Raw genomic sequence first — 24,483 nt, 5'->3', positions numbered from 1 at the left:
CGTTCACGATAGATTACGTTGGTTGTTTTTTTCCTACCTAACCTTAATCTCATGCAAGGCTAAGTCCAATATTAAAGAACACGACAACATTCAAAACAACCCTGATATGCTAGAATAAATCCTCTAACAGGAGAGGCGAGTAGTGGAAGAATGAGTACCTAAATGTCTCATTGCTACGCGTTTGAATAGCGTCTTGTATACGCGATTTCAGTGTATTCAAGTAGATAGCAACACTGAATAACTTTGAACAACCAGTGAAAATCAAGCTAGTTTAGTATGGGGCGCGGGCGCGCTCAGAATTTGCCTACAAAGGGCGCATGGTGCGCTCTTGCTGTACTCAACTTCTAGGCACTTGAGGGCGGGGCGCGCTCAGAATTTTCCTGTGAAGGGCGCGGGTTGCAATCTTGCCTGACTCAATGTCCAGGCAATAGAGGGTGGGTCGTGCTCCAATCTTGGCTATAGAGGGCGCATGTCGCGCTCTTGCTTTTTCCATGAAAAAATTTAGTTTCTGAACCAAACAAACACAGTTAGATCAAAACAAGGGTGGGTGGGTTTAATGGGATTTTTGTAGGATTAACACTACTAAAGGAATTGAATCTAAACAAAACTAAGATGGCAGCGGCGCCATTTGATAATCATAAAAAGTATAGTTTTACCTAGCTAGACTTAACTAATTAAACTCAAGAATAAGTAAAACTAAATGGTTTTTACGCTAATGTATCAAAGTTCTACTATCGTTATCAATGCAATATTTGGAGTAGAGAATTCATTCCACTCCTAGTTCGTTTAAACGTAATATTTCCTAGTTCATTAATTCTAACAAAACGATGAGAGTAATAGATTTGAAATTTAACTAAGATGGTGAATTAACTAATCAAGATGTTATAAATCAAACTATGGCAATTCAGTACTAAGATGACAATATGAGAATGAATTAGGGGAATTTGATTCCACCTTGATTCGATTTAATAAACTAGCATAGAATTCGTTGTAATCCTAATCCTTACGTTTTTCACGTAAAGATTGGATATTTCTAATCCCTAATTATTCATGGCAATCTCTACTAACTAATAATTAGCATGTGAAGCAATTAAATCCATTCTCATGGTGAACTAATTACTTTCTAGAGTGGAATAGATTATCACAACTATATCTATACTAACACAATCAAGTCTTCATCAAGGCTTCCTCAAACCCCTCTAATGGAGGTTAGCATTAAGTCATGAAACTATCATTTATAAAATAGGAACAATAAGAACAAAACATTATTGAAAGAAAAATAATTGCTTTATTAAACTAATTGAAAAAGTCTAAGAATTCAAACTGTATTAAAACTGAATTCAAAACTAAGTTTTTTGAATAACTAACTAATTCTAAACTAGATACTTGATAAGCACATAAATGTTACATTATTTATGCCCAATTTTATATCAGTTAGTCCATTTATTTTATTTGTTTCATTTAGTTAGAATGTTTCATGTGAATGTGCAGAAAATAGGCACATTCAAATGGCGTAAATGTGGAGATTTTGCATATAGATTGGAACTCCAATAGATGGGCTTACCAATGCAGGAATTCTATGTTGGTTGGCCGGGCAATTGATTGTGCAGTTCAGTGGAGCGCCTTATCAGTAATAGAGAAACAAAGCTATGGTCATGTGCTCAAAGTCACATGGCTAGATTAAAATAAGGCAAGGATCTAGTAGTGGGAATATGGGCCTAAATTGAGTATTCCATCAGCCAATATGCACCCAAGGCATTGAAGCCCGCACTCACCAAATCATATCCTGATTATGAACCCAGCTACTTGGACCACCTGATCGGTCTCCACTCTCCCATTCTCACGAACAGAACTAGGAAACCTTCCATTTAAAGCAATTCAAACTTCCAAATTTGAACCAACCAATAAACCATTTAAAAGCCCACACTCACAAGCTAAAGGGCACACCGCTCATTGTCCACCCGGGATGCACCGGATCAGACTTTTGTTTCCTTCCTTCTCCATCTCACGAACAGAAGGAAACCTTCCTTTTTTCAATTTGACTTTCCAAATTCTAAGGGGACGACTGGTGGTGACCTAAAAGGTGGCGATATAAGCAATGAAAGACACAACAAAAAAGGGGGGACCTATCTTTGGAGAACAGAGAACAGAACACCAAAAATTGGAGTCGCTCTAGGATCGAGATCGAGAAAAAACGATGACGAAGCCAGACGAGCACATCAGGATATCGGTTTTACTAATGACTTTATTTTCTTCTATCCTGGTTGTTCGAAATATCATGCGTAGCTAACTCTAGACTAGGATAGACGAAGTCTGGAACTGGTTGTTTGAGTTTGGGATTGGTTCTCTGATTTTCAGTATACTTCATATTTATATAAACTATTCACTGTTCATGATTAATTAGCAAAAGGTTTAGTCTTTCATATGGTATGTGATGCATGTGATATTGTTTGGTCACTTTTGTTATTAGTTAAACACATTTTTACTATTTAAGTCCAGATTGTGTACTATTCGTGCTGTAAGAAGATGAATATTTATGTGACCTTGAGCTTAGTGTTGAACCGTTAGAAGACACTTATCGATTAAGAGTTACCACGTTCATATCATCGAGACGGCAGTCAATACTCATTGCCAATGCCGCTCGTATAAAAACTGAAATAGAGAATCCAATCATACAAATACAAATAATGGTTTAAGATGGAGTCATAGTCCTAGTATTCTCTCCACGTAACAGAAACCCAATTATTTAGTTTATTTCCATTTTAGACCGTAGTTAAGTAAAATAGTTGTAGTAGAAATTAATTCAAATCAACAAATATTGTTCGAATTAGGTTAGGTAATATTTTAGTATTCAATTGTCCCTAGATAGCAATCCCTGTGGGATCGACCTCGTTCTTGCGCACCTATTACAATAGACCTCATGCGCTTGCGAGTATTATTATTATTAAAGTAGGGTGGTTTAATTAGTCTATTTATTTAGGCGGTTAATTTCTTATCAAGTTTTTGGCGCCACTACCGGGGATTGTAGTAGTAAAATTGAGTTTTAAAGTTTTATTTATCGTAATTCGTAGTTTAAGTTTAGTTATAGTTTTATTATTTCTTAGTTTCCGTGTCTACTTTTGATTTTCGTAGGTAATAAGCAAAGAATTTTTCTTACAAATCTGATCGTTGTGACTTTATGGTGGACTTTGTGAAGTTGCTTGCTGTCGTCACCCGAAATCGCAAGTAGCCCTCGAGGCTCACGCCGGAGGTACGCCTTTTTCCTTTGTGGGGTTGAATTTTGTTTGTTTCGTGGGTTGTGCTTGTTTTATTGTTTCTTGCATTTAGGAAGGTTAAATCACATTGACCAGCCTTAGGCATCTTGCATTAGGACAGGTTTTAGCCCGCTCACTAGGAAAACCTTTTTTTACGCGTGGATCGAGTGACGTTGCTTTTTGCACAAGAACTGGGAATCGTGTGATTTGGGTTTAGGAGCAAATATATATTAAACAAGTTTTAAAATTCAATCTGGGTTAGAATTTTTGTTTGGTATTGTTTGTGTGTGAATCATCTACATCTTTTATTAGAGTTTTAGGTTTTAGAAGTAGTTTATGGTAGTAACTCGGTCTGATAACACACCTGTTACACCGTTTGATCCTGAGATTGAACGCACTCTTCTTAGGAAAAGTAGGCATCCCGAGTTAGAGGTACCCATAACTTGTTATTGCAGTGTCCTAACCATGGCCTAAGGAATGGTAGGCTAGTGCAGATTCTCTATGAGGGTCTCGATTTTAATTCTAAGGCTATGATTGAGACCATGAGTACTGGGGATTTCTGTGATAAGACTGTAGAAGAAGCGTGGACCTTCTTAGAAGAAATCTCTGAGAATGTCCAGCAATGGGAAACTAGTCGTGAGCCTAAGAAGGTGGCTAGTAGTACTACACAGAAGGGTTTGTTCCACGTTGACAAGGAATTTGACACGAACGCTAGGATGGCCGCTTTAATTAGAAGAGTTGAAGCTCTCGAGCTAGAAAAAGCGGCAAACTCTCTAGCTCCAGTTAACAATGTCGATGCCTCTGGGTGTCTTTTGTGCGAAAGTCTTGACCACGTTATAGATAATTGCCCTGGCGTAAATGCACAAGTCAATGCTTTTAATTCATACCAAAAGCCATGCAATAATCCTTTTTCTAACACGTATAACCCTGGATGGCGTAACCACCCCAATTTGTCTTGGTCTAAGGGTATACATCAGGGAGGCCCCGTGAGTAACTCAAACCCAGTACCACAGTATGCACCTCAACCACCTAAACTTTCACCTATAGAAGAGGCCATTGCCCAATTAACACAAAACACCATGAAATTCCAGGACACAATGCAATAGTTTATGCAAGCTAGTCAAACGCCTACTCAGGATAATGCTCAAGCCATTAGGAAGATTGAAATCACCATAGGTCAAATTGCTAATACTTTGAATGAAAGGGACAAGGGTAGGTTTCCTAGTCAACCAGTGGCTAATCCAAGAAGTCAGTTGGAAATAAGTTCTAACTTAAACCATGCTCACCAGGAGCAAGCCAAGGCTATCACTGTTCTTAGGAGTGGAAAACATGTTGATAATAGGGTTGAGATGTCTAAGGACGCTGAGGTCAGATCTGATCCTATAGAGTGTGAGCAGGAGGAGAGTGAGGTGAGTGAATCCAATAGTTATAATACTTCTAGGAAGGGTGTAGAACCTCCTACTGTTGTGGAGACTAACCCTGTGCCATCTTATATACCTAAAGCTCCTTTTCCCCAATGTTTGATTCAGGCTAAGAAAGGTTCTAATCTTAATGAAATAATGGAGATCACTACACCATAACAAGCTATTTGCAATGGCAAAAAACCGTTGCTAATAATTTTCACAACGCTTTTTAAGCGTTGCAAATATGGCATGGGTAAAGTGTTGGAAATATTTGCAACGGTTAATAAGCGTTGCAAACAAAATTTTGCAACGGTTATTAACCGTTGCAAACAGAAATTTCCAACGCTTATTAATCGTTGCAGTCATGATTTGTAATGCTTTTTATAACTAGTGTGTACACAAATTTAAAGCCTTTGCAACGCTTTCTAAGCATTAGTAATTTGTTAAAAATATTACCAACGGTTCTTAACCGTTGCAAAATTGTTAGTTAATTTTAAAAAAAATTAATTTAAAAATCGTTTGTAACGGTTATAAACCGTTGCTAATGTATTGTTGATAAAAAAAAATCTCATATTTTGTAGCGAGACTAGCTAAACCTACAAAAAAATGAATGGCATCCACAATTTTATGTCACTGAATACCCATAAAATTGAAAAATTAAATAACCTACAAAAAATTGAATTTCAATAACATTTGAAATAACAAGAAAGAACATAAATCAAGGTGAGGCTTGACCGGTCTTTCATCCCAGTAAACTAGGGTAGAATTACATGCCATGACAATGCAAATGGTCAAGACAGAAATCTGTATTCTCCTGCTTATACTTCCTTTAAGATGAGCAATGACTAGTCTTCACGTCAACAAGTTGTCCCGGATCAACAAAGAGGGAGACCTAACATTGTTCAACCCTGGTTGACTTGCCATTCTGGAAAGCAATCAGAATCATAAATATACATAGACACATATTGTTACAAACAAATTTATGTGGGTATAACAGTATTATTTATCATTGAGGAAACACATGGTCGACTTAAACACTTACTACCACACTTACTAGAACTGCAATGTGATTTATTTACATTGAATTAGTACTCCGAACATGTAAATGCATCAACAAATTAAATTGTAAACATAAACAGTAGTTGACCATTTGCCATGATTATTGTCTACCACATCCCAGATTCCCAGGTCTCATCGGAAATATCATATATCTACTTTGCTTGAAAAGACCGGGATGGAGATCTCAAAAGTCAATCAATTTTTTTTTTTAAGAAAAATAATTTTAAATTAATGAAAAATCCACAAAAGCATCGTATCTAGTAGTGAAACCCAAAACTCTGAGAATGAGTAATGTAGATTAGCCCTTCAGTTAAACATTCATCCTCAAATATAAAAATGCAAAGGAAAATAAGTACCTGGTTCTTGATCTCAGCAGCCATGGCCATAAAAGCTTGTTCTACATTTGTAGAACTTTTGGCACTGGTTTCCATGAATGGAATTCCAATTTCATCAGCAAAAGCCTAAACACGTATAAGAATAGATGTGATGGATAACAAGTTCTACCTTGCCTGTCTCATAGGACACCACTTTTTTATCAGTTAGGTCACACTTGTTACCAACTAGAAGCTTGCTTACATTCTCACTAGCATAGCGATTGATTTCGTTTAACCATTGCTTAACATTGTTAAAGCTCTCCTAGTCTATAACGTCATAAACTACCTGAAAACAAATACAAACACAATGAGCCAGTACTATCGTAAGAATATCCAAAGTAAGGTTAAAACTGCGGGATTCACTTACTATAATGGCATGTGCACCACGATAATAGTTGTTGGTGATTGTTCTGAAGCGTTCTTGCCCAGCAATATCCCACTGCATGATAAAGAAAGGCACAAAACGCAGTAGTTTCATCGATACAGACCTTGAATGTGAATAGTCTTATATCCATCGATGCAATTATCACAAGATTATACATTTTAAAGTTAACAAAAATAACTTACAATCTGAAGTTTAACGGTCTTGCCATCCTACTCAACATTGCGAATTTTCTACATAAGGACAAGTAAAGCAATACTGTTAATGCACATTCACAGAAGAAAAAATGAAAAAAAAAATAATATCTGCATAAGTAACAACTGCTTACAAAATCAACTCCAATGGTGCTGATGTAGCTCTCCAGATATGAGTCATTCTGTACACCATGGAAACGAAAATGGTCACAAAACTGAGAGCAACTCCACATAGATATCTACTGGGAAGTTTCACTTCAATGGGAAGTAGCAACTCACATGACTTAAAGAGGAAAAAAATAGTACATAAATAACTCAATATTTTCTACCCATCCTCCCTCTCCCTAAGATACATCCACGCTCAACTCAAGATATATTCCCATCTATAAACGAAGTGCTAAACAGTATATCCCAGTTCTCCTCATGCACTTTTGACCAAATGAACAACAACCTTTAATAGACATGATCACCTCCTCCATAGCCCCTTTACTATGTTTCATATATTTTTCCAACCAAATGCTGCAGAAGATTACAAAAGGTGTCACATACTCCACATGTGGTTCCCTTTCAAGAAGTGCCATCTCAAGGGTCATGAAGCTAGTATTGGAAACGTTGTACGCCTAGTAGGAGATGATTTATCAGTCAGAAAATTGTTAAACTTCCTTCCCTAGTACAAAACCGATTTCATGTTGTACTTGGAAAAGCTACCAAACTTTTTCCATTAGCACAAAAGGAAGTGGCGGACAGCTGTTGAGACTTGATAAGAGCCCAAAACTGTAGTTTTAACCCCTTAATAATCATCTTGTTAGACCCAATTATGTGAATAATAAGTAAGAGTTAACACGATTTACGGCGTTTTTATGCATTTCGGGTTTCAAAGTCCATTATGTGCGAGAAATGTACCACTTTAGCGAGATAAAGGAGCAAAAGTCAGCAGAACTTCGAAAGCCGTATCTTTGGACTCGGACCTCCGAATTGGGCATACCTTATGTCAAAACGACCGGCTCGGAAAGAGCTTTGTAATGGTCAAGCCTTGACCCAATCAGAGGAGCAGAAGTGGACGAAAAGTCTGTGGAAGTCAACTGCAGCTGAAGAGGCCTTTTGGAATTTGAAAGAATTGGGTTTTGGGCACGATTCTCGGCCCCAAAACATGGCTCCAAGCCCATGCACGAATTTTGGATCTGAATGTATAAGAACAAAAGCTTAAGTCTTTGTTAATGGTAGCATATAGTAGATAGTTAGGTTAGAAAATAAATTAGATTAGTTAGCCTCCATTAAACCTTAATTCTAGATCTAGTTTTCATTAGATTAATTAAGTTTAATTTAGTTTCAAATCCCTCATTAGATTAAACCTTTGAATCTTGTTCTTCATTTGATTAGATCAATAAAGTAGTATTCTTTATCCATTTCGATTTTGTCAATTCCAATTCTAGATCTAATTTCAATTTATGTCCTTAGTTCAATTTAGTCATTAAATTAGATTTCATTATTGTTTAATTAAATAAATTTCAATGCTTTATATTATGTTTAGTTTTAATATAAATGGAAATGATTGCGGAATGATTCAAGGCTAAACCTCCATTAGAGGGGGTTGTGAAGCCTTGATGAAAGCTTGATTCCGATTATCGTAGAGTCGTCGTAATTTCCATTCCACTCTAGAAATGATTAGTTCACCATGAGAATGGGTTTAATTGTTCACATGCTAGTTATAAATTGGTAGAAATGCCATGTATGATTAGGGATTAGGAATAACCAATTGTTGTTGCGGCGATTCAATTCGGATTCTGACGATTAAATGGTTAGTGGATTAAGTTGAGTTAAGGTGGAATCAATCCCCCTCTAACTCCTTATCATAGAATCAACGTAGCACATCATTAAGTATTCCGATAACCGACTAGTTGCATCTTGTGGGTAGTTGCACCGTAGTATAATTCCCTTCGTAAAACTCTCATAGACTTAAAAACGACTAGTTAGATTAGAAAACATCCATGCTAGAGTACTAGGAGTGGAACGAACTCTATCTACTCACCTATATCTCAATTGGTTGAGAGTAGAAATAAATCTTTGATAAACAAGAGAGCATCAATCATCATTAAGTTTAGTTTACTTGCGTTTTGGATTCGTAGTTCATTTCGTAGGTAAACTATACATTTACAGTTATCAAATGGCGCCGCTGCCATCTTAGTTGCACTTTAGCATTGTTTTCATAATAGAATTAGTAATTTTTAAGTACCATTTCACCCACCCACCCTTGTTTGATTCATCTTTTGTGTTTGCCGTTTTCATTTTGGAAAAATTCGCGAGAAAACGACTGAGCGCCAGCTTCAAAGAGCGCGACCAGCTATCTTCTTGGACTTCGTTTCTACTTGTGCCGAGCGCCGCAAAGAGCGACCAGCGCTATCTTCTGGACTTTCGTTTACACCTTTTGAACGCCAACAAAGCGCGACCGCTATCTTCTTGGACCTCGACTTTTTGCCTGGCGCTACCAAGATAAGCGGCGCGCCTTCCACTGAAAATTCGGATTTCCACGGGGTGATTCAAACTTCGAGTTGTCAAGTTTTCGGTGTTCTATTCTCTTATAAACGAACACACGCACTCCAAGACGCTATTCATAAAGCGAAGCAAGGGCCTTAATCAGGTATTCCTTTCTTCCACACCTCGCATCTCTGTTAGAGGTTTATACTAGTATATCGAAATTGTTTGGAGTGTTGCATGTGTAGTTAAGCTCGACTTAGTCTTGCATGAGATTAAAGATGCGGTCGCAAAAACACGAGCGTAAATACACAACAACATCAACAATCAAGTCTATCTAGTATACCACACACTACACCTCTAACTACTATCACACACACCATACGATATAATGGGGAAGAAAAGAGACTCCTCTCTCGGACTTCTACAAAGCCTTGGCGATAGCCCCAAATCTTGCATCGTTCTAGCAAACCCGGTGTGGGGATTTGAGAATCCCTCCAAATATTTTTAATTTGTTACCCGTTTTTCATGGTTTAGACCATGAAAAACCTTACCGGCTATATCGTAGGATTGAACAAGTCCTAACAACATTCCACCATCCCTACGGTTGGTTGAACAAATTAAATTAAGGGTATTATTCCCTTCACCTTAGCCGATAAGGGCGTCTTGGTTAAGCGCCCAAAGCGCCTAATTACGTGGACTTCGTGGGCTAAACTTGTATTTGTTTATGGAACATTTTACCCCCCCTAAAAAGACGGATGAGATGCTTTCTAAGATTCATTTCTTTTCGACAAAATCCTCATGAAACATTTTGAGAGGCTTGGAATCGTTTCACCGATCTGCTTATAGAGTGTCCACATCATAACTTAGCGAAAGACCGTTAGTTCGTGCCTTTTCAAAGGACTTCAACATCACCATAAAGAAGTCCTTGACATAATGAATGGGGTAGTTTCTTAAACAAAGGAGCCTGAGGAGGCTTATAAATTTTTAGAGGACCAAACTAAAGCGTAATAATAATTGGGGGTAGTGGCGATTACTCGGCTCCGCTAGTTCTTCTTCCCGATTTAAGGCTACCGGTATGTTTGAGGTTAAATCGGATCCACGAGCTTAAAACTCTAATTGAATCCCTCACAAAAAGGTAGATGCCATTTACGTACAACAAAAGCCAATCCCGTTATGAATGTAAATTCAAATCCATGTAGTTTACATTTGGAGCCACGAGCATCCGAATCCCATCGTCTATAGCCTATGAGCGGGCTTGTTCCATTAATAGTGAACCTAAGCCCCGGGGAGACAAAATCCCAACCGGTTGGAGAAATAACCAAAGCGTCACACCTCGAGGGTACAATCATCAATATGTTAGGCCCCACGCAAAGCTTTAACCAAGCCCCCCACTCACGACAAGGACGGTCGGGGTAATTTTAATAATTATAACAACCAAGTGCAACCCTCGACAAGGTCAAGCACAAGGTCAAGGTAATTATAATAATTATAATGCTAATAGAGGTATCGTTAGGTAAATAATAACTATCAAAATCCACTGATAAATAATTCACGGAAATAGTTCGGTAACACCACCCGTGAACACTACACCCACCCAACCGGATCGTCTTGACACCTTTATACAAGTGAGCAAAAACTTTTCCAAACCATGGCTCAATCCAACCAGCGGCTTCTACAATCCGTAACTAATTTAACCCAACGGTTGGCTCAAGATAAAGCCCAAACCAAAGGTGTGTTTCGAGGTCACTTAATACCTAATCCTAAAACAACAAACACGACCTTTGGGGTAACGGATAATACTAGTAATGAATATGAAAATGTAGGTGAGATAAATGCAATCACCACTCTCGCGATTCGGGCAGTGGTTGATAACAAGGTAACTATGCCTATAGTTACCCCACCCGATAACCCTACACCTGCTATATTACTAGATCTTGAAATAGAAACTGAAGAGCCTACCCTTTGTAGAGGTACCGGTTACAACACAACCAAAGAAACGAAAAAGCTACGGTTAAACATCCGGGAGATACCATTGCTAAATATAGGCGAAACCACCGTTTCCACAAAAATTAGCCATGTTAACTAAGGATACAAATTATGAGGAGATTAGGGATGTTTTAAGAATCTAACTATAAACCTTCCCTTCCTCGAAGCTATTAAAAGCTACCACATCATGCTAAGTTTCTTAAGGAATTGTGTACTACTAGGTAAGACCAATATACCAAAAGGCAGCCTTTTAACGAACAATTCCCAACCTTATCGAACATAATGGAATTGTTAAGTACAAGGACCACGGTAGATCCTCTTGTACAATGCACCTTAGGAGATTCCTATCTGACGACAGCGTTATTAGACACGGGGGCTAGTGTTAACTTACTCCCATTTTATTTGTATAGACAAATAGGTCTAGACAAAATGCAACCCACTAAAATGGCGTTGCAATTAGGCTGATCGGTCTATTAAGTATCCTAAGGGTGTAGTCGAAAATGTGTTGGTAAAAGTTCAGGATTTCTACTATCCGGCTGATTTTGTAGTCCTCGATACGAGGAAATTAAGCTAACGACTCTGTCGATCATTTTAGAGGCGTCCTTTCTTGGCAGCTGCCAATGCGCTCATTAATTGCCGTGATGGTTCAATGTCCATGTCTTTTGGCCATCTTCTTGTTTGAGGTCAATGTTTTTAAAACAAGGACACGATTACCCGATTAGATCTATGGATGGAGAGGTTAGCATGATCGAGAGCTTTGCTCGAGATTATTTCAAACAACACGTTCCACGATAGTCATATGCCCAAAATTCTTTCCTTTGGAAAGTCGGACTCAATATTTTCTTTCCTACACTAGTCGATACACATGTTATTGGCGAGGATGGGATAGATGACTTTCTCAAAAAGCGTAGAGGACTACCATAGTAATGTGGATATGACCAATCTAGATGAGGAATTTGATGAGTTTCTTGAGTAGGTGACAATTCACCCTATCAAGAACTAACTAGCCACAACATCCACCTTGATTCCCCTCCTTCCACCCTTTCAAAGGAACCCCGAGTTTGCACTTTCGATCCTGTTGTTTCTTACGTGCTCTATAATTTTTTAAATCCTCCTAACAAAGCGGATACTTGAAGGACAAACTTTGTGACACCTTCATTTTCAAAATTGAGGCAGTCCTACACACCACACAATGAATGAGTTCGGTGCTAAAACCAAATCCTCATTATTAATGCAGGGCTGTCTTTCTAGAACTTATCCATACCTACCATATTCTCCACAACCATTCACTTTTCCACACTTATTTACTAGAACACCCACTCATTCAAAAATGAAAAAGAAGGTGCATGATAGGTTACACAATAGGGTTACCCAACTTCGTTTGGATTCCACTAGGCTGAGTCGTAGGAAATCTTGGTGTTTCATTGTATTTGGATATGTTTGCTGTGATATTTATTTATGGAATGATCCACAACTATTTCGGTTGTTGATATATGATCAACTGCATGTTCATACATATGTTTTAGATAAAGTCTTGAGTATCGACTATAAGCGACTCAATTTCTGTGTTGGTGCATTTCCTTTCATTCAATATATTGGTGAGTGCACCATTAAGGTAACGGGCCCTCCCTATGGAGTGTGTGGCTGTAAGTACGGATCCTAAGTCCACGGTTCACATAGTTCACGTTTTCCACTCTTGCATGTTTTCTCGGATTTTTGAGTCATGTTTCTCTATGGTGTGAATTATGTCTTTATTGCTTATTGTTTTTCCTTCTAAAACTAAAATAAAAAAAAAAAAAATAAAATAAACATAGTAATCTAGGAAGTCTCGGGAATCTGACTTTAAAAGACCCATTTGCTAAAAACAAATTTTCTAAAATTCTTGTAAAAATTTGTTTGGGGGGGGTGTTAAATGTTTCCATACTAAATGTTTTATGTCCCACTAGAGTTGCTTAGGCCGTTTTATTGTATTACGATTCGGATTGACATGATCTATTAATTTAGAGTTCATTCGTCGCGCATAACTTTCGTCATGCACGCACTTGAGGCGTTTTCCACTATCTCATATGTCATCCAAAGTCGGAATAGAGTGTTTTATGGATCATTGGATAGGAAATTCTCTCTGATCATTTCCATATCTCATTCGCAAATATCGGACCCGTAACGGCGGGAATTTTGATTTGAAATTAGCGAAAAAAATCGAAAAAAATCGAAAATTTTGATTTTGGGCTTGGGCCCAACTTCAGCCACCAGCCCATGGAGAAGCGGCTTCAGGCTCTTACATTCTCCGCGACCAGTTCATCGTTTCATCTTCCATTAACGCCATTACCAAGCTCCAAACCTAAAAGAAAATCAAAATAAAAAGAAAATACAAACAACCCACGCCAAAAAATCAAATCCAAACCTCAAATCGACTTCAAAACACCAACCATCACTACCACCACCCGATTTCTATTATCAAAACCACGAAATTTAAAAAAAATTTTTTGGTGCTGCCACCGCCACCACCACCACTTTTCTTTAGGTCGGTCAAGTTAAACCACAACTACAACACCCTCTACAAACCCCAAACCGTAATCAAACTCTAAATGGCTCAACGCGTATTATTATCGGAGCAGATTTTCACGCCGACCATTTCGCGCCGTTTCACGGTGTGAAATGGCTAGTAGAGACTGGAATAGTCTCGGTACTCGACGAAGACTTCTACCATGAAGACTTGGTGGGACGGTTCTACAACACCGGGGAGTTGGAGGGAGTAAGATTTTTGTGTTGGTGAGGAAGAAGAGGAGGGAGTTGACTACGGTTGTTGGGTGAGATTCTAGGCATTCCGCCTAGAATCAATCTGATGCCGTTTTCTGGGGGCCCGGTTTTGATGGGGGGTTGAGCCGTTGATGGGCGTTCTTGTCATCAATGGGAGCTACAATCAAACTCCCATTGTGTGCGCGAGGCTTCTCGAGGACCAACCAACCGCTCTGACCCGGTGGATTGGTCGGAATGTCCTAGGCAAGGACAAGGTCGGTGACATCGGTCGACCTGCCTCCATCGTCCTATGGATACTCCAGAGGCGGAATGCGATTTTCGTATCACGGAGTTTTTTTTGAACATGATCGGGGAGGTTGGACGGTCGTTGGCACCTCTTCTGTGCTTATCACTAAGATCATGTTGAAGATGAAGGCAACTCCGACTACGGGAGGATTTACATTACCCCGCGGGAACCCGCGTATATCTATAGAGTGTGTCCAACAAGTCTGGAAATTGCGAGGAGGATAGGGAACAAGGAGGAGGAGGGCGGAGGGTAGATGAGGATGAGTCGGAGGAGGATGAGGAGGATGGCACCTGCTTTTTGTCACGGATGCCTTCGGAGGTGTTGATGCGATCTTTGGCGCATGACTATGCTACATAGGGGCATCGTTCACTCAACACTCTCTGTGCCGACCTCGGACTCGACAGGCGACTATTCATCGCAACCGAGCTCCGCACCCGGAGGGAGGATGAGAGATGGGGGGAAGCGAGGCTGAGATGGAAGCCCGTCGGTTTAGAGTAGAGATGCTAGCACGCTTCCCACCTCATACGGACTCGCCTCACGAGGACCACGGCTGCTAGGCATGGCGTCGTCGGCGGAGGGCGGCTGGCTGCTTGGACCTTCGGAGTTCGGGAGCCACCACCGAGAAGGCTGTACCCTCCGCCACCGGTGGCGAGGTGTTTAGAGGATGAGCAGTGATGATAGTCTGTTATTTATGTTTAGTAGTTGTTGTTTTATTTACTTTTGTTGTCTTTATTGTAATGTATTTTTATTTGATAATGTGGATTTTGTAGTGATACTCGAATGAAAATTTTAATATAAGGGGTTATTTTCAGTTTGTGTGCTTGTTTCATATTAATCCCACCTTCCAAACTTGTTTGGGGGTGGTTTGATCATTCACGCTTTTTTTTTTATAAAACCCTAGTGTTAGAATTTATCTTGCGGAGTAAGGTGAAAATATGGCGTATAGGCATATCGTGATTGAGAATCATTGTAAGATGAAATCTAGATTAAATAGGTACATTCGGTCATAAAATCCAAATAAGAATCTTGGGTTTGAATTAGAATCCGGGGAGATGAGTTGTTTCCGTTTTCGAGTTTGGAGATTTTAGGATTTCGAACCTGCGAAATTAGTTTTGGCAACTTTCCGATCCATTCTAGCAACTTTAAGCCTATTTAAACTTGATACAATCTATCCTCACAACTCACATTACACCTAAACTCCATCACTCACCCTTCAAACCAGCGATTCCCGTTCGACTTCATTTTCGCAATTACGCAACTTTCGGAGGCGCCGCGACGCCTAGTTGAGCGCCGCCCTAAAATTCTGTCGAGAAAAATTTGGTCGAAGCGGCGCCCAGCGCTTTAGTCGAGCGCGACCAGCGCTAAGTTCTGGAATTCCAAAATACAAAAAGGCAGCGCGCTAAGCTAAGTTAAGTGGCGCCAGCATACGACTTCTTCTGGACTAGAAATTTTCCAGCCACGTAGTTTTCGGATCATTCGCAGCTATTCCAAAGCGTAATTTAGAGATGACATCTCAATATTGATACGGAACGATCTTTTGAAGATTTGTTCCAAAGCATTACTTTACGGTGCTTGGTTTAGCGAGGTGATCACATATGTTGGCTGGGAACCTCTTATGGTAAGACCGGCTGAACTTTATTCTCCGGCACTTGCATCTTATTTTTATAATAAGCGCATTTTCTTTGAGAGACCGGATGGAGAACAAGTGTTCTCCATCAACATTGACGATGAACCAATGGAGATTACCGGGTTCTTGCTAGCCTTTGTTCTTGGACTTGCTATGCCGCTGAGATACAAGACCCATGGTGCTATTAGATTCGATAATATGCATGTCTACACCTATGAGTCTTTGCACGAGGCTTATGGGGGGGGCATTTTCGTATTGAGGACCAAGGGGACTATAACGCGTTGCCACTTGGTAGCTTTGTCCATGAACATAGGAGGCTGTTATGTTTTGGATAATGCTAAACATTTTAGGGAATGGCGTTTTTCTTACGTGAATGGCGCCACTTGCGGCGTTTTCCTTGCTTTAGCCAATGGGCGCCCGGTGCTATGACCTTCCGGGACTTTGATGTCTAGTTTAGCGCGAGCCTATACTATGAGGCATAAGTACCTTCTTATGCCTGTTCTAATTTCACGTATTATGCTATGTTTCTTTCTGTTTTTGTACCGTTTCACGGATTGGATTAAAGGTAGACACGGTGCGACCCACCAATAGTATTATCCGATCTTTCCGTGCAATGACTTGGCATGGGTGGCGGATACAACCTCACCGAGGTTGCACCCACACCCCATCGGACCAAGTGGCACTTAATAGGTTAACAACCATAGATGATAAATGGCGTGAAGCACGGCAAATTATCATAGCATGGCGGGGCCGAAGGAACCTCACTTCTTTATAGAAGTAGAGGATGGCGAAGATGACGAATAACAACGGAGTGGAGGTAAGTTTTAGTTTCTGTTTGTATGCGCTTATGTCCCGAAACAATTTAATTATGTTAACCCCATTATGGGTGGAACTCTTATAGAGTTGTGTCGGTTTTTATTTCCTATATTAGTGCGTTCTAACATTGTTTTGCGGATGTTTACGAATTTCCTTGGCTTCAATGGTATTTTTCCTACCCTCTTTATTTACAATGCTTTGAGGACAAAGCATGCTTCTTGGGGGGGGGAATAGAATCCGTGTAATTAAGACATCTGTTAGGATATAGATATATATAATATGCATTTTGTTTTGAGTTAAAATTTCAAAAATTTAAAAATATAAATAAATAAGTTTATGCTATACACTTAGAAATATTGGTATTGTTTTCTTTCTCCATGCTCTTAACAATCTAGAAATCTCACATAGTTGTTGCATCGAGAATAATTGTTAGAAACTTAGGTTAATCGTAGGTAATAATCTTTGCATCTATCTATAAATATATTATGTGAGTATCTATGATTGTTAGCGATAAGTTTCTGAAATCTAGGCTAGAGTACTTATTCTACAAATCTGTGAGAATATAGCCTAAAAGCCTTATATGAAGCCGAAACATTTGAGAAATGACACAAGGGAGAAGTAAAATCGGATAGAAATCACCGTCCACTTGCTTGATCACTAAACCATATCCTAAGTGAGAATTTAGGCGCTCTTTGGATCGATATAGCAGAAATTCAAACCTATGAATTATTTTCGCTAGTCACCACTCACGAGCCTGTTCTTTAGCCTTCCATACACCACAATTCCTTTACCTGTTACAAAAAAACAAAAAACAAAATAAAAAAAAAAAAGAGAATAAATCAACCTACCCAATTTAGAATAAGTCGAGAATAGAATGAGTGAAGAAGAAGAAAGAAAAACACGTGTAAACAAAATTGTTACTTGCTTGAGGAAAATAAAGAAAAGAAGTTTCCATCAAAGAAAAGAAAAAAATAGAAATAAAAAAAAAAAACTCAAAAAAAAATAGAATAAAAAGGAGTCAAAAGCCAAAGAAAAGAAAAAAAAAAAAAATATGGCTAAGGATGGAAACAAAGTATAGAAGCAAAAGAAAATAACAAGGTTTTCTAAGTTACATATCTGAAGACTCTATTATCTCGGACTTGTCCTTTTGAATATCCATTTCCTTCCTTCTTAAACCATCTCCTAATCCTGTAACACCTAATAAAGACCTCTAGCTCGATTAGGAATAGGTTAGTGTGATAGTAAAGTGGCGGATGTGTTTGATTGACCCGAGCTTCCTTGTTGTCATTGAGATTGTAAGGTAAAAAGTGTGCCTTGCTTGTACCTTTGGAGTAGCGAAACTTGAGTGCAAAAATCAGAGTGTTGTTTCTTGACTATTATTGTGAGAACCTATTTAAGGGCCGCTATTAGAGTTCACCGAGAAACAAACACGCTAACATTTGATAGTACTACTCATTGTATATATGTTTATTGTAGATGATTGATTATTATGCATATATTAACTTAGGGTTTATTTGGTTATTCTTATGTAATTGCTAGAGATGTATAGATAGTTGAGCATGAATAAAGGAAACAATAGTTTTATTTTCTTAGTCGTTGTAGTATAGATGAAGTTTGTGAGTACCTTCTTTGGAAAACTCTCACGAGGCTATAACTTCGTCCACTAGGGAATTCCTAGTGGTTTTAAGGCCTTGTTGCATATGGTCAATGCAATCGCACTCAATAAAAGCGAGATTAGGTAGAACTCCATTTTTGGTCACTTATTCTAATTTCTCATCTTTGCTTGAGGACAAGCAAAATCTTTGTTTGGGGGGTGGTTTGATAAGAGCCCAAAACTGTAGTTTTAACCCCTTAATAATCATCTTGTTAGACCAATTATGTGAATAATAAGTAAGAGTTAACACTGATTCATGGCGTTTTATGCATTCGGGTTTCAAAGTCCATTATGTGTGCGAAAATGTACCACTTTAGCGAGATAAAGGAGCAAAAGTCGTGAGAACTTCGAAAGCCGTATCTTTGGACTCGGACCTCGAATTGGGCATACCTTATGTCAAAACGACCGGCTCGGAAAGAGCTTTGTAATGGTCAAGCCTTGACCCAATCAGAGGAGCAGAAGTGGACGAAAAGTCTGTGGAAGTCAACTGCAGCTGAAGAGGCCTTTTGAATTTGAAAAGAATTGGGTTTTGGGCACGATTCTGCGGCCCAAAAACATGGCTCCAAGCCCATGCACGAATTTTGGATCTGAATGTATAAGAACAAAAGCTTAAGTCTTTGTTAATGGTAGCATATAGTAGATAGTTAGGTTAGAAAATAAATTAGATTAGTTAGCCTCCATTAAACCTTAATTCTAGATCTAGTTTTCATTAGATTAATTAAGTTTAATTTAGTTTCAAATCCCTCATTAGATTAAACCTTTGAATCTTGTTCTTCATTTGATTAGATCAATAAAGTAGTATTCTTTATCCATTTCGATTTTGTCAATTCAATTCTAGATCTAATTTCAATTTATGTCCTTAGTTCAATTTAGTCATTAAATTAGATTTCATTATTGTTTAATTAAATAAATTTCAATGCTTTATATTATGTTTAGTTTTAATATAAATGGAAATGATTAGGAATGATTCAAGGCTAAACCTCCATTAGAGGGGTTGTGAAGCCTTGATGAAAGCTTGATTCGATTATCGTAGTAAAGTAAGTAATTTCCATTCCACTCTAGAAATGATTAGTTCACCATGAGAATGGGTTTAATTGTTCACATGCTAGTTATAAATTGGTAGAAATGCCATGTATGATTAGGGATTAGGAATAACCAATTGTTCTCGCCAGCGATTCAATTCGGATTTCTGACGGTCGTCGTTAGTGGATTAAGTTGAGTTAAGGTGGAATCAATCCCCCTCTAACTCCTTATCATAGAATCAGCGTAGCATTCATTAAGTATTAGATAACCCGACTAGTTGCATCTTGTGGGTAGTTGCACCGTAGTATAATTCCCTTAAGTAAAACTCTCATAGACTTAAAAGCGACTAGTTAGATTAGAAAACATCCATGCTAGAGTACTAGGAGTGGAACGAACTCTATCTACTCACCTATATCTCAATTGGTTGAGAGTAGAAATAAATCTTTGATAAACAAGAGAGCATCAATCATCATTAAGTTTAGTTTACTTGCGTTTTGGATTAAGTAGTTCATTTAAGTAGGTAAACTATACATTTCTGATTATCAAGACTCATGAAAAATAAAGGAAGGTTCACATGAGTAAAACTTAATCCCGAGTTACGTACCTTACTGGTCAGGATATAGGTGGGTATTACCCATGTTAGGAAGTTGTACTAGACGCATTGAGCGTTGCCCATGAAAAATGAATAAGACACTCAAAATGCGAAAGTGTGCATTATTGTAATGGGTGGGGGAGCTACCAACCTTTTTGCATCTTTTTCATACAAGGCATAGAATATGTCAAGCAATCTCTTCTTAGTGAATGATTTGATCTCTCCCATCATACCAAAGTCATAGTAAATTAGTGCCCCATCCGGTCGATAGCAAGATTTCGGGATGTGGATCAAGATGAAAGAATCGGTTAAGCAATATCTAAAATAGTACACATGTGAAATGTCAATAAACAAAAATTGCATGCACGGTAAACAAGGTAATCATGAGAAAAAGTAGTTAAGCATTAAAGCTTATGGATGACTTCTTTAGACTATTAATATTCTAAACTGGAGTCGGTTTATCTCATTCAAGGTTGTTATTATACCATATGCTAACAAAGCGGCTCAATTTTCTTGAAATAAGGAAGTCCGTTTTACAATCAAGTAAGCTTCAATAACGATGAAGAAATGAGAGAACGGTTGTATCCCCTTGCATCAATAATTTCCAAATTGTTAATCTTGATGCCTATTAGAAGATTTGCCAATAAGGAATACTGTTAGTGCCAGCAAAAAGTTCAAAATCAACACAAACAATGGAAAAGCCATTGAAACTTAATTTTTAAAATCATGTTGTACATGTGTTGCAACAAGCACACAACAAGAACACTAACAAACAGGTATATAGTTTTGAGAAAGAAACCTGGAACATACTCCAAGGTTAAAACTTTTGTGGCAGTATAATCCCAAAAGACCCCCTACAAGAGAAACACCAGAAAAAGGATGCCTTTTGTGATATTCCCTTTAACAAATTTTCCACTATTGAGTTGTTAGATCCAATAAATTGACTACTTACATACCGGTACATGGACCCACTTTTTACATTCGCGAAATCCCGGCGGAATGGCGGCAGATTTTTCCCCTTCATTTACATAATCAATCTCCTGATGCTATCATACCACCACCTATTTTGTTGGAGAATGGGGAATCCCCATGTTTCATTGTGGGCATACCACAGCCGCCTCCTAAGCCCGACACTACAGATCTTGCATCCACGACACAGAGGGGTGTTGGTGATACCCCTGATCCGCTTGTTGTCCCTTCTTCTCTTAATGAGAAATTACTGGATAATGCATTTCGTATACCTTTCCGAACCGTGAAAAGTATACCACGTGCTTGTCGATTGGCATTTTCAGGTGCACTGAAATCGGCTCTCTGGGATATTACAACTGATCCTAGTTCAGTTATGTCTTGGGTTCGTCTCCTCCTCTTGCCGCGTTGCACTCTGCAAGTTTTCCGACCACAGAATCGTCAGGAACGTCGTTCTGGCAATAGGAAAAACTTTCAGCAAAAACAGATTCTCCATGCTTTGACGACATGGAATGAGCCTGGCGGTATGTTTCGTCTCTTAGAGTCCGAAGCGAGTCTCCCCAAATCCGACCGACCGGAAATCTGCCTCCACTTTAGAATGTGAGTCATTTGTTTTAGAAAGTTCGCGATGGACATTTTCATTTTGCAGCGGTCAAAGTGTTATCATCGCCAGAGTTGCCTCAATACTGCGAGAGACTATATGTGCATTAGAGGAGAAACACCGACAACCACAACCACCCGGAGATTTCCTTTTTTTGAGCCTCCTTTTAGTGGTAGAGAGAGATGCCCTATTGTCATGTATTCGGTCATTTCCAAAGGGTACTTCTTGTGGTCGTGATGGTCTTCGAGCTCGGCATTTGTTGGATGCCATGAGTGGGAAAATTTTGCAACTATATCTTCTCGATTTGCTAGATGCATTGACCCCTGTGGTGAATCTTTGGATTCTGAGGGACGATGTCCACACCGTTAAGCGGAATTCATTGCGAGTGCTCCGCTTACTCCACTTCTCGCCGGATAATAGTATTAGATCTATATAGTTTGTAGGGATGGTTTGGCGCCGTTTGGTCTCCAAGATTGCAATGAAAGGAGTTTCCCAAGATGTGGTAGGATACTTACAGGATTTTCAGTATGGGGTTGGTGTTTCTGGTGGTGCAGAAGCGATTTTGCACGCTGTCAACCGCATAGTGTATGCTAACAGTGACAGTACCTCTCTTTCGATGCTGCTTGTAGATTTTCAGAACGCCTTTAACATGGTTGATCGGACTACTATGTTGAGAGAGGTTCGTATCCGTTGCCCAACTATTTCCCTTGGGTTGAGTACTTGTATTGTCAACTGCGAGGTTATATATGGGGATAGCTACATATGGTGCGCTCATGGGGTTCACAAAGGCGACCACTTTGGGTCCCCTTCTATTTGCACCGGTGTTGCATCCCCGATTCTAGCGGATCAGTCCGGTTGTCAGTTGTTGCTACATGCTTGGTATCTAGATGATGGGACTCGATTGGAGATCTGAGCAGTGGCGGCAGCTTTGAGTATGATCGGGGAAGAAGGACCTTCTTATGGGCTGGTTCTTAATGTGGCTAAAACCCGAGCTATTTTGGCCATCATTGGATCCACGCCGCCCTCCACTCTGGTCTCTTTCAGATTTGTCCCGCCAGGAGTCGGTTGCTTGGAGGTGCGATCGATCTTGATCCATCCTTTGTTAGGGGCCTTGCTTGCAAGCGTGTTGAAAAGGTTGTGACTTTGATGGACCGTTTAGCTATATTAGACGATCCACAGTGTGAGTTAGCTCTCTTACGGGCTTGTGCTGGGCTCTCTAAGTTGGTATTTGCGATTCGTACTTGTCCACCATCCCTTTTTAGAGAGGCAGCTAAGACGTTTGATCGGCATCTCCGCAGTGTTCTCCAGGGCATTGTGGTTTCTGATGGTCCTAACTTCGGTGATTTGCAGTGGCGTTTATCGACACTCCCATTACGTCTGGGTGGGTTAGGTATTTATTGTGCCACTGATGTTTCTACTTTTGCTTTTGTGGCCTCCCGTTGTCAGACGTCTGAGCTTCAGAACCACATTCTTAGGAGTTGTGGGCCAGTGCCTTTGGATGAGATTCTTGATGTTGCTAGCAGTGCAATGAGTCTTTGTCTACCCGATTTTGACCTCAGTTCTATGGCTGAGAATGCTACCGTCCCCTCAAAACCACAAAAAGTTTTGGCGGAAGCGTTCTATAGTAAGATTTCTGGCCGGGTCTTCTTGAGGGAGTTTGTGTTATCCGCTTTCGTAAAAGCGGTCATTGGATGCTTGCAAATCGAGAACACGCATAAAAGGACTTTCTACTTGCTATTCGATGGAGGGACTTGGGCAAAGCATATGTCGTCGATGTAGAGTATCGTTCTATTCTCCTGCATACCGTCTCATGATTCCTTTGTACTCGATGGTGGTCTATGCCCTGTTTGCAAAAAAGTAGACTAGATGCTTTTGGAGACCATGCAAAGACAATCGTAGATATTTTCCAGGTTTCAAATACCGACATGATCATGTCAGAGATATTGTATGTGATGCATTTTGGAGGGCTGGGGTACAAGTGAAGAAGGAAGCTCCTGTGAATTTTCTCACTGATCCGAATGAGGGAAGATCCACACGCCGACTGCGGATATATTGATATCTGATTGGTCCGAGGGGAGACATGCATGTGTTGATGTAACTGGAGCCTCTCCGTTGGTAGGGCTTGGGAATGGAGTCTTTGAGGCGGGGGGAGCAGCTAAGAGAGCAGCGGCAGGGAAGATGGAGAAGCATGAGGAAGCTTGCACGGCTAACCAAAGCATTGTTTCATTCCGTTTAGTTTCGACACTTTCGGTTTCTTGGAACAACATGATCATTGAGCTTCTCAAGAGACTTGAGAAAGTTATGGGGATGAGTAATGTTATGACATTTGGTTCTAACGAGTTTGTTTTTAGAAGAATAGGATTTGCTATTCAGAAAGGACTTGCGGCGCAGCTTGTTGCACGCATGTCCTAATTATTTGTAAAATTCTTTATCAGTATCAATAAAATTTCCACTTAAAAAAAAAAAAAAAAAGTATAATGAAAGTTGTCAATTATAAAACTGAAAAGAAAAATAATTGCTTTATTAAACTAATTGAAAAAGTCTAAGAATTCAAACTGTATTAAAACTGAATTCAAAACTAAGTTTTTTGAATAACTAACTAAGGGGATTCTAAACTAGATACTTGATAAGCACATAAATGTTACATTATTTACGCCCAATTTTATATCAGTTAGTCCGTTTATTTTATTTGTTTCATTTAGTTAGAATGTTTCATGTGAATGTGCAGAAAATAGGCACAACGTATTCAAATGGCGTAAATGTGGAGATTTTGCATATAGATTGGAACTCCAATCAATGCGGGAATTCTATGTTGGTTGGCCGGGCAATTGATTGTGCAGTTCAGTGGAGCGCCTTATCAGTAATAGAGAAACAAAGCTATGGTCATGTGCTCAAAGTTACATGGCTAGATCAAAAGAAGGCAAGGATCTGATAGTGGGAATATGGGCCTAAATTGAGTATTCCATCAGCCCATATGCACCCAAGGCATTGAAGCCCGCACTCACCAAATCATATGCTGATTATGAACCCA

The 24,483-nt window shown here is 39.3% G+C and overlaps 1 long non-coding RNA gene and 1 pseudogene across 1 annotated transcript; both read right to left on the bottom strand.

Annotated features, from left to right (window-relative positions):
• Positions 1 to 5,549: 5,549 nt before the first annotated feature.
• On the bottom strand, positions 5,550 to 6,375 carry LOC147488097 (uncharacterized). Its single transcript, XR_015201557.1, has 3 exons — positions 6,221 to 6,375; positions 6,073 to 6,177; positions 5,550 to 5,582 (listed from the first exon to the last, which is right to left on the bottom strand). It is a non-coding gene; the product is annotated as an uncharacterized LOC147488097 (long non-coding RNA).
• A 3,536-nt stretch (positions 6,376 to 9,911) lies between these two features.
• Positions 9,912 to 10,006, bottom strand: LOC147488096 (small nucleolar RNA R71; annotated as a pseudogene).
• Positions 10,007 to 24,483: the final 14,477 nt, after the last annotated feature.

The sequence above is a fragment of the Coptis chinensis genome, chromosome 7 (assembly GCF_015680905.1).
Source record: "Coptis chinensis isolate HL-2020 chromosome 7, ASM1568090v1, whole genome shotgun sequence".
NCBI classification, from domain to species: domain Eukaryota; kingdom Viridiplantae; phylum Streptophyta; class Magnoliopsida; order Ranunculales; family Ranunculaceae; genus Coptis; species Coptis chinensis.
Note: the sequence above shows the minus strand (reverse complement) of the source record. Positions and strands in the feature narration are given on the sequence as shown.